Source organism: Oncorhynchus clarkii, chromosome 15, assembly GCF_045791955.1.
Source record: "Oncorhynchus clarkii lewisi isolate Uvic-CL-2024 chromosome 15, UVic_Ocla_1.0, whole genome shotgun sequence".
NCBI classification, from domain to species: domain Eukaryota; kingdom Metazoa; phylum Chordata; class Actinopteri; order Salmoniformes; family Salmonidae; genus Oncorhynchus; species Oncorhynchus clarkii.
The window spans coordinates 13,525,636-13,537,108 of NC_092161.1; positions in this window are offsets into that span (position 1 = coordinate 13,525,636).

Genomic DNA, 11,473 nt, shown 5'->3' on the forward strand with positions numbered 1-11,473 from the left:
CAAAAGTATTTTATTTTATTATTATCACTAATGTTTTGAGTCTGCTTCACTTCACATGATCATGGCAAACATCATACACCTATTTCATGTAAAGTATATTGATTCGGCAATACGGTTACTTTTCTAGTTTTACAGAATTATTCAATAAGGTATGTTGATTTCTCTTTATAAAGTGTATATTCTTACAGCATTATCGAGATCTTCCCTAGGTAGCAGCTGGTCATTTAGGCACTACTACATTTTGGCATTGTTGCACTACAACAATCTCTCTGAAATACTATTTTTATTTTTTTATTTTACCCCTTTTTCTCCCCAATGTCGTAGTGTCCAATTGTTGTAGTAGCTACTATCTTGTCTCATCGCTACAACTCCCGTACGGGCTCAGGAGAGATGAAGGTTGAAAGTCATGCGTCCTCCGATACACAACCCAACCTAGCCGCACTGCTTCTTAACACAGCGCGCATCCAACCCGGAAGCCAGCCATGTGTCGGAGGAAACACCGTGCAACCTTGGTTAGCGTGCACTGCGCCCGGTCCGCCACAGGAGTCGCTGGTGTGAGATGAGACAAGGACATCCCTACCGACCAAGCCCTCCCTAACCCGGACGACGCTAGGCGAATTGTGCGTCGCCCAACGGACCTCCCGGTCGCGGTCGGTTACGACAGAGCCTGGGCGCGAACCCAGGGTCTCTGATGGCACAGCTGGCGCTGCAGTACAGCGCACTTAACCACTGCGCCACCCGGGAGGCCAATGAAATCGGAGAACATTGCTATCTGACGTGTTATTCTGTTGTAATCTGGATGTGGATTTCAGATGGTATTGTCATTAGCTCCAGATGTTGATGTCCCAGTAGTAGTAGTTGTGACCAATGAGAGAGAGAGAGAGAGAGACATCTGACTTTGAATAGGCTGCAGAAAATGGATTTCTCCCTGGATAATGCGATGTTTGGGAGAGACATGGATTAGACAGAGGTGATGCATCCATCTCTCCACGAGCCTAGTTGAATTAGACTGAAAGAGTGAAAACAGCCCAGGCTTCACACTCACTAAATGCTACACACACACACACACACACACACACACACACACACACACACACACACACACGCACACACACACACTTCACGTTGGTTTACTGTGGTATATCACAGACATTACACACAGGTACTGTGCGCGCACACACACACACACACACACTAAATACAGGAATCAGTATTCTAACCATGGGAATTTAATGACGGAGGGCTGAAAATCCAATCACATCCATTGCCAGATCATCAGCACCAGTATTGGGCTTTCTGAAGGACGAAGGCGAACAACAACAATGACTAATTTAAAATCAAATCAAACTTTATTTGTCACATGCGTCATATACAACACAGCGCGCATCCAACCCGGAAGCCAGCCGCACCAATGTGTCGGAGGAAACACCGTGCACCTTGGTTAGCGCGCACTGCGCCCGGTCCGCCACAGGAGTCGCTGGTGTGCGATGAGACAAGGACATACCTACCGACCAAGCCCTCCCTAACCCGGACGACGCTAGGCCAGTTGTGCGTCGCCCAACGGACCTCCCCTCCCGGATGCAACCAACCATGCTCTCGATGGTGCAGCTGTAGAACATCTGAGGACCTATGCCCAATCTTTTCAGTCTCCTTATGGGGAATAGGTTTTGTCATGTCTTGGTGTGCTTGGACTTTGCTAGTTTGTTAGTGATGTGGACAACAAGGAACTTGAAGCTCTCAACCTGCTTAAATGCAGCCCCGTCGATGAGAATGGGGGCATGCTCGGTCCACTTCTTCCTGTAGTCTACAATCATCTTCTTTGTCTCTATCACTTTGAGGGAGAGGTTGTTGTCCTGGCACCACACAGCCAGGTCTCTGACCTACTCCCTTTAGGCTGTCTCGTTGTTGTCGGTGATCAGGCCTACCACTCTTGTGTCCATGGCAAATTTAATGATGGTGTTGGAGTTGTGCCTGGCCGTGCAGTCATGAGTGAACAGGGAGTACAGGAGGGGGCTGAGCATGCACCACTGAGGGCCCCCTGTGTTGAGGATCAGTGTGGTGGATGTGTTGTTACCTAACCTTACCTCCTGGGAGTGGCCTGTCAAGAAGTCCAGGATCCAGTTGCAGAGGGAGGTGACTAGTCCCAGGGTCCTTAGCTTTTTGATGAGGTTTGAGGGCACTATGCTTTTGAACGCTGAGCTGTAGTCAATGAATAGCATTCTCACATAGGTGTTCTTTTTGTCCAGGTGGCAATGGGCAGTGTGGAGTGCAATAGAGATTGCATCATCTGTGGATCTGTTGGGGTGGTATGCAAATTTGAGTGGGTCTAGAGTTAATGGGATGATGGTGTTGATGTGAGACATGACCACGCTTTCAAAGCACTTCATGGCTACGGACTTGAGTGCTACAGGTTGGTAGTCATTTAGGCAGGTTACCTTATTGTTCTTGGGCACAGGCACTATGGTGGTCTGCTTAAAACATGTTGGTTTTACAGACTCGGACAGCGAGAGGTTGAAAATGTCAGTGAAGACACTTGCCAGTTGGTCAGCGCACACGTGCTGGTAATCTGTCTGGCAACTGCGGCCTTGTGAAGTTTGACCTGCATACTTCATACAGCGAGATGTGAGCCCACAAGCAAGAAAAGCTTGTTTTTGAGCCATTTAAATGTAGAGAGCATAAAAATAGAAAGAATTGAAAGGGCGTCTCCATTTAAGTCAATTATGTCATAATGGGTGGACTGGCAGCCATTTTGAGTGTACCCCATGGCAGGGAGTAAAAGCAGGGATTGTACCCTTCCATCTGTGGTGGGATTTGTTGAGTCAACTCAACTGACATGTTAAAAAAATTATATCCCATTGCATGAGCCACATCAGTTAGCGTCATTTGAATTAACATTCTTCATTACCATGGCAACCCAGCATAATTTGAATAAATATTCTACACCACTATCCAATATTAGTTGATAGAACATACAAAATACCATGGAAACAATACCAGGCAGCCATATATGTGGTAAAGAGGTCAACAGAACTTGTACCGTGGGGGAATAGAAGGATGCTGGATTGGCGCACAATCAACAGACCTGATATAAGAAAGTGGATATTATTAATGTATTGTAACAGGACCACAATGTGATTACTAAAGTCAAATGCAGATATATTTGGCTGTTTTCACTGCAATGTATGTAGGTTTAGATGAAGTGACTGCTATATGCGAACTCCCGATCTATAAACTGGTCGCATGGCAGGTGTACAGAAACCGGTCATGGTAGTCAAAGACGTTTTTAACTCTAATGCAGTTGATTGGTGACGATGACATGAACATTTTGTGTTGACATCCATACAAGCATAACACTTCTGTTTTTACCTCAACATAGTATGAAATACACATATAAACAGTAGCCTAAATGTAGGATAATTTTGCTGGGGGGCAATGAGGAGATTCGGGATCTTTCCCCCACGCATTTCCTCTTTACATCTTTACCCCATCTATTGCGAGTGTACCCATGAGTTTACCAGTCAAATTGCCAGAGGTTCCAAGGCCACAATCTCTATGGTAGCGAGCCTCTATGGTAGAGAGCCTCTATGGTAGAGAGTCTCTATGGTAGAGAGCCTCTATGGTAGAGAGTCTCTATGGTAGAGAGTCTCTATGGTAGAGAGCCTCTATGGTAGAGAGCCTCTATGGTAGAGAGCCTCTATGGTAGAGAGTCTCTATGGTAGAGAGTATCTATGGTAGAGAGTCTCTATGGTAGAGAGCCTCCTTGGTAGAGAGCCTCTATGGTAGAGAGCCTCTATGGTAGAGAGCCTCTATGGTAGAGAACCTCTATGGTAGAGAGCCTCTATGGTAGAGAGCCTCTATGGTAGAGAGTCTCTATGGTAGAGAGCCTCTATGGTAAAGAGCCTCTATGGTAGAGAGCCTCTATGGTAGAGAGCCTCTATGGTAGAGAGCCTCTATGGTAGAGAGTCTCTATGGTAGAGAGCCTCTATGGTAGAGAGTCTCTATGGTAGAGAGCCTCTATGGTAGAGAGACTCTATGGTAGAGAGCCTCTATGGTAGAGAGCCTCTATGGTAGAGAGCCTCTATGGTAGAGAGCCCCTATGGTAGAGAGCCTCTATGGTAGAGAGTCTCTATGGTAGAGAGTCTCTATGGTAGAGAGTATCTATGGTAGAGAGTATCTATGGTAGAGAGCCTCTTGGTAGAGAGCCTCTATGGTAGAGAGCCTCTATGGTAGAGAGCCTCTATGTTAGAGAGTCTCTATGGTAGAGAGTCTCTATGGTAGAGAGCCTCTATGGTAGAGAGCCTCTATGGTAGAGAGCCTCTATGGTAGAGAGTGTGGCAGTAAGTGGTTCATACACACTGATGAAGGGAAGAAAGCGCACAAGGTGACACTGATTGGGTCTGAGTGAAAATATCCTTCTCTCCCCTTTGCCTTTGGCCTCGTGAAATTTAATCAAGACCTTTTAACGACTTGTGAACGCATCCCTCTCCGTGACCCTGAGACTAGCAGCAAGCTGGAACACACACACACGCACACACCGCGCGCGCGAGCGGTACAGTTGGTTAAGGGCTTGCAAGTAAGCATTTCACTGTAGGGTCTACACCTGTTGTATTCGGCGAATGTGACAAATACAATGTGATTTGATGTATTCAGTCTCAGGTTTTCGTGGGGCAGCATAGCGTGACCCTTCCAGGTCAGAACTAAAAGCAGGGGTGAAAGTAAAGTCCGGTATGGCATCCCGGCAAAATAAATAGTGGGGGTACATCATACCTGTCAAATAAATAGTGGGGGTACATCATACCTGTCAAATCAATAGTGTGGGTACACTGTACCTGTAAAAAAAATAGTGTGGGTACACCATACCTGTCAAATAAATAGTGGGGGTACATCATACTTGTCAAATAAGTAGTGGGGGTACATCATACTTGTCAAATAAATAGTGTGGGTACACTGTACCTGTCAAATAAATTGTGGGGGTACACCATACCTGTCAAATAAATAGTGGGGGTACATCATACTTGTCAAATAAGTAGTGGGGGTACATCATACTTGTCAAATAAATAGTGGGGGTACATCATACTTGTCAAAAAAATAGTGTGGGTACACTGTACCTGTCAAATAAATAGTGGGGGTACATCATACTTGTCAAATAAGTAGTGGGGGTACATCATACTTGTCAAATAAATAGTGTGGGTACACTGTACCTGTCAAATAAATAGTGGGGGTACATCATACTTGTCAAATAAATAGTGTGGGTACACTGTACCTGTCAAATAAATAGTGGGGGTACATCATACTTGTCAAATAAGTAGTGGGGGTACATCATACTTGTCAAATAAATAGTGTGGGTACATCATACTTGTCAAATAAATAGTGTGGGTACACTGTACCTGTCAAATAAATAGTGGGGGTACATCATACTTGTCAAATAAATAGTGTGGGTACACTGTACCTGTCAAATAAATAGTGGGGGTACACCATACCTGTCAAATAAGTAGTGGGGGTACACTGTACCTGTCAAATAAATAGTGGGGGTACACCGTACCTGTCAAATAAGTAGTGGGGGTACACTGTACCTGTCAAATAAATAGTGGGGGTACACTGTACCTGTCAAGTAAATAGTGGGGGTACACCATATCTGTCAAATAAATAGTGGGGGTACATCATACCTGTCAAATAAATAGTGGGGGTACACCATACCTGTCAAATAAATAGTGGGGGTACACTGTACCTGTCAAATAAATAGTGGGGGTACATCATACTTGTCAAATAAATAGTGGGGGTACACCATACCTGTCAAATAAATAGTGGGGGTACACCATACCTGTCAAATAAATAGTGGGGGTACACCATACCTGTCAAATAAATAGTGGGGGTACACCATACCTATTTTGAAGACAAAACAGAAAAAGGCAGAGATAAGTGTGACCCAGAGACAGCAGGACAGCAGTGGACCAACGCATTCTGGCCTAATCGTAATCGCCAAATGTCATTTTGTTTTGTGGAAAATAAGTCTCTTTCCATTCAGAACTGTTTGCAGGCTGGAAATATGTTGTGAGTGGACGAGCGTGCGTGGGTAGCCTAGTAAAGGAGCCCTTTGAAGTGAATGTTCAACGGTCAGATGAAAACATCATGACTGGATGTATTTATGCCACAATAAAAGGAAAATACATCTTAAAAGTCAAATGACAAATCTTTACAACTAGACCCACAGCGATTGAAAAATGTTGGCGCACGCTCACACATAGTATACCCTGTATAGGGAAGACATTTAATTAACTTTTAACCCTGTCTAAAAGCTAAAACACATCAAAAGGTTGTTCATTGTCCTCACCTATGCACCCATTAATAGAATGTTCTAGATCAAGAGTCAACTCAGGTCCTGTAGAGCTACGAGGTGTGCAGGGTTTTCATTTCAAACTAATTCTCACACACAATAGAAAAATCTACTGATCACGCTCTTTGGTCAGGCCCTAATTTGACTGAATAATCTATTACACTACAGAACACCTGAGAATGATATTCTACACTACAGAACACCTGAGAATAATCTACTACACTACAGAACACCTGAGAATGATATTCTACATTATAGAACACCTGAGAACCACTGAGAACTGCTGTCCCACTCATATAAATACTCAATGTGAAAGGACACAATCAACGCATGTTATGTTGTTTTCCAAATGTAAGTGCATTTTTCACAGACACACTAAATGCAGACGGATATAAAAACCTTGTTAAATTACTGGTCGACTCAACATTACACAGAATGAAGGGTAAAGTGCACACATGCAACGAGACATCAACATCCCCCACCCACCCCCCCCTCTCTTTATTTAATCTCTTCTGCTTGATGAGATAAATCTTACTTGCGTATTCTAGCACATTTGCTTACTCAACACATATCTGAGGAATGAATACATATGAACAGATGGGAAAAAAATATGAAGATAATATTGCGACATTTTTGCACTGTGAGAGGAAGACACAAATGCTTCTGGTATTTCTAATATCCACCAAACAAACAACGTGTCTCTCTAAATATTGTATCAGAGAAGGAGTGGAGAGAGGAAGGGGGAGAAACTGATGAAATAGAATAGGTAAGAGAGGGGGGGGCTAGGATGGTAGGAGAGAAAGAGAGGGAGAGAGAGACCAGAGAGAAATCAAACATTGGCATCTGCTCGTAGATCAGCAAAGCAGCAACACAACACAACAGAGGTGTGTTCACAAAGCAGCAACACAACACAACAGAGGTGTGTTCACAAAGCAGCAACACAACACAACAGAGGTGTGTTCACAAAGCAGCAACACAACACAACAGAGGTGTGTTCACAAAGCAGCAACACAACACAACAGAGGTGTGTTCACAAAGCAGCAACACAACACAACAGAGGTGTGTTCACAAAGCAGCAACACAACACAACAGAGGTGTGTTCACAAAGCAGCAACACAACACAACAGAGGTGTGTTCACAAAGCAGCAACACAACACAACAGAGGTGTGTTCACAAAGCAGCAACACAACACAACAGAGGTGTGTTCACAAAGCAGCAACACAACACAACAGAGGTGTGTTCACAAAGCAGCCTGTTTTCGCAGCTCGTTGAGAGTTTCTAGGCAGATAGTTTGTGTTGTTTTCTAATCTGTTCTGAGAGGTAACGCAGCCCACATGGGGTCCGGCTACGTGAAGGAGAGGAAGGACAGGCTTTTTTTAAGACAGATGAAACAAGGTGTTGTGTTAGAAGCTATCCTCCATCAGACAAAAGGTTGATTTCCAGTTGTTATTTTTTGAACACAAAAGACGGTGTAGTTTGCTGCTGCAGTTCAAGGCTGGTTGCAGTCGGGGCTGTGAATCAAAAGAAGGGGAAGGTGTTCAGTACTGGAAGGATTGGCTCTGTAATGCCTGCCCATAACAATTATTGTTCAATATCTATTCATGTAAAACAATCTTATTGGAAAGAGTTCATATTATTAACCATTTCCTGTACAATAATATCTGTAAACACACTAGTAATGAAAGTAACATGACCTAGCATACCCACTACCGACAGGTGTAGGATCTTCATTTAATGTAGGATCTTCATTTAATGTAGGATCTTTATTTAATGTAGGATCTTCATTTAATGTAGGATCTTCATTTAATGTAGGATCTTTATTTAATGTAGGATCTTCGTTTAATGTAGGATCTTCGTTTAATGTAGGATCTTCGTTTAATGTAGGATCTTCGTTTAATGTAGGATCTTCATCTTTGTTTTCTTGCTATGCAGGACATGCAGATGATCTTCGTGATTTACATTTTAATTCACAGGAAATCTACTAACACACTGTTATATTAAAAGTGCAACTCTTTTCATGTAGCTTACTTTTGGCCAGCTAATAGCCTTAACCCCCAATCAAGAAATGTTATGGACAAACGTTAAAATCCTTTGGCTTCAGGAATCTTTTGCTGTGACAATACTGATAATTTACGATCCTACTTCTGTAAATTGCTTATCTCAACGTGATATAAAAATATCATAGAATATTTACTTCACAAGAGAATGCCATTTTTTAATGAAGACCAATGCTTAATTTCATTTATGTCTTTTATAGTCATTATATCCTTGTTTTATTTCAAGGTCAGAACAAACATGACTATATGTGATCTTCATATTATACACAGTGCACAAATACATTTTATTTGGAGTCCTTTTTAAAGTTATTCAGGAGCTTTACCATTTCTGCTTCATTACTGTCTAAGAAGGCCGAGTTGGGAGAAGGCAGACAGTTGGGAGAAGGCAGACAGTCAGAAGGCAGACAGTCGGGAGAAGGCAGACAGTCGGGAGAAGGCAGACAGTCGGGAGAAGGCAGACAGTCAGAAGGCAGACAGTCGGGAGAGGGCAGACAGTCAGAAGGCAGACAGTTGGGAGAAGGCAGACAGTCAGAAGGCAGACAGTTGGGAGAAGGCAGACAGTCGGGAGAAGGCAGACAGTCAGAAGGCAGACAGTCGCGAGAAGGCAGACAGTCGGGAGAAGGCAGACAGTCAGAAGGCAGACAGTCGGGAGGGTTTTCTTGTCATTACTATATTACCCTACTTGGCTAAAGAAATGTCCCATTACTTCAAATATGGCCATTTCTCCACTGCATAACCCCTTTGTGTGTGTGTGTTATGTTCTGTGAGTGTGTCCACCATAAGCCACACCTATTTAAATTGAATGACGACGAAGAAGCAGCATAGATGTTAAGAGCCAACAACAGGCATTGTTTGTTTAATGACGTTAGAAAATTAATCACAGTAATTATGTTGTCGTTTCTACACTTTGGCGCAACAAAACTGGGCAGCAAGAGACTGCTTTGTTCCCCGCGACAAATTCTATACTTCAAGCATTAGTGGTCAAAAGCAAGATTTCTCCTGTTTCTGTCTCAGAGAGCAATATGTAGAGAGTAAGAGCAGAGTGTTTTCAGCCTTATTAAAACGTTCCTGACAGGAGTTATATGGCAAGTTCTAGTGAGAACGGGCGGGGGTGAGAGAGAGACAGCGAGTGAACGGATGAACAGTTTTTACTTATTACAGTATATTGAACTGATGAGACAGCAAATTACAGCATGTCCCATTTAAAACACCACAGCATTCATTCATTTCTTCTCCTCTGCTTATTCCCCTTTCCCCACTCCCATTCCACCCCCCCCCAAGACCCCTGTCTCTCTTTCCCTCCCCCCACCCCTACCTTTACCAGTATAGGTGGTGTACGTCGGTCCGAAACTGAACATCTCCTATGAAATTGGTTTCTGTGGAAAACTGATGGATCACTCTGTGCTCGTGACACAAAAACACACGAACGAACGCACGCACCCACCCACGTACGCACGCACCCACGCACCCACCCACGCACCCACGCACCCACCCACCCACGCACCCACGCACCCACGCACCCACCCACGCACGCACGCACGCACCCACGCACCCACCCACGCACCCACGCACGCACCCACCCACACACTATTATAACAAACATTAACACACCCACACACATACACAGAGGAGAGGGGGAGGGGAGAGGAGAGAAGAGGAGAGGAGAGGAGAGAAGGAGGGGAAACGAGAGGAGAGGAGAGGAGAGGAGAGGAGAAAAAGGGGAGAGGAGAGGAGAGGAAAAGGGGAGAGGAGAGGAAAAGGGGAGAGGAGAGGAGAGGAGAGGAGAGGAAAAAGGGAGAGGAGAGATAAATGTATTTCACCCCATGAATGAATGAATATGATTATCAGGACTGAGGCCCTTTCAAGGACAAAGTGTGCGTGTGTGTGTGTGTGTGTGTGTGTGTGCATGTGAATATATGCATGTGTGTATAGTGCAGGTGACATCAACAGGAAGTGGCACTCTGTAATTATATCACTCTGTCTTCCTGTGGTGAGGACTGCATCTAGCTAATGCCTCCAGAATCACCAACGAGACAAGGAGAAAATAGCCATTCAAATGGAAAATCACCAGTGCAGCGCACTACTCCCCTGCTTGGAGGTTGCCATCTTACGACAAGGGTGTGTGTGCGAGAGAGAGAGTGTGTTTGATGGAATGTGGAGGTGCGGTTTAGAGCGAGGAGATGGCGTGGTGTGTGTGTGTGTGTGTGTGTGTGTGTGTGTGTGTGTGTGTGCGTGCGTGCGTGCGTGGGTGTGTGTGTGTGCGTGTGTGTGTGCGTGTGTGTGTGTGTGCGTGTGTGTGTGTGTGTGTAGTGTGTGTGTGGTGATAAATCAGTTGGTAGGTAAAGGGTTTTTAATGCAGCGCTCGCTAGTCCCAGCCTCCATTCTCTGTCAGAACTCAGTAAAAGATGAGAGGCCCCCAGGGAATAACACTGGCCTGGAGCAGAGCAGGGGGGCACTGCTGCAAGACACACACACACCCACACACACACACATACCAGGGACTGCACAGCCACTGACATCACCTGTGAATGAGTGAAGCCATGAAAAAATAAATGAATGAAAAGTATCCAATAAGGGTCCATTCAGTATGTTGATGACCCCCCCCCCCCAAAAAAAACTAAACAAATGTGATTCTCAAATTAGTTTAAAATGTGTTTATTAATGATTCACGACTGCCGATAAAGCATTCATATAATGTGGAAATATTTAGAAAAACAAATAGAAGTTTGAGTATAATACATTTCTGTGCATATACTGTAGAGCCACAGTCTGGAGGTGCAGTGGTATGGATGATGTGCAATTCATGTCTCCAGGAACTCCTGTGATAGTTTCAGTCTGGTGGCAGGATATGAAAACAGTGTGGAATTTGCCAACGTCAATACATCTCCTGTCTGATAGAACAATGTGTTCTGAATCGCAGATACACTCTGGTCCTGGCATACCTTTGGAAGGGCAAAAAATAAGCTAGACATATGGACAGATAGAGAGAGACAGTGGAAGGAGAGAGAGAGAGAGGAAGGTTAAGATTGAGGAGGGAGAAGAGAGAGAGGGAGAGAAAAGAGAGAGGGAGAAGATAGAGGGA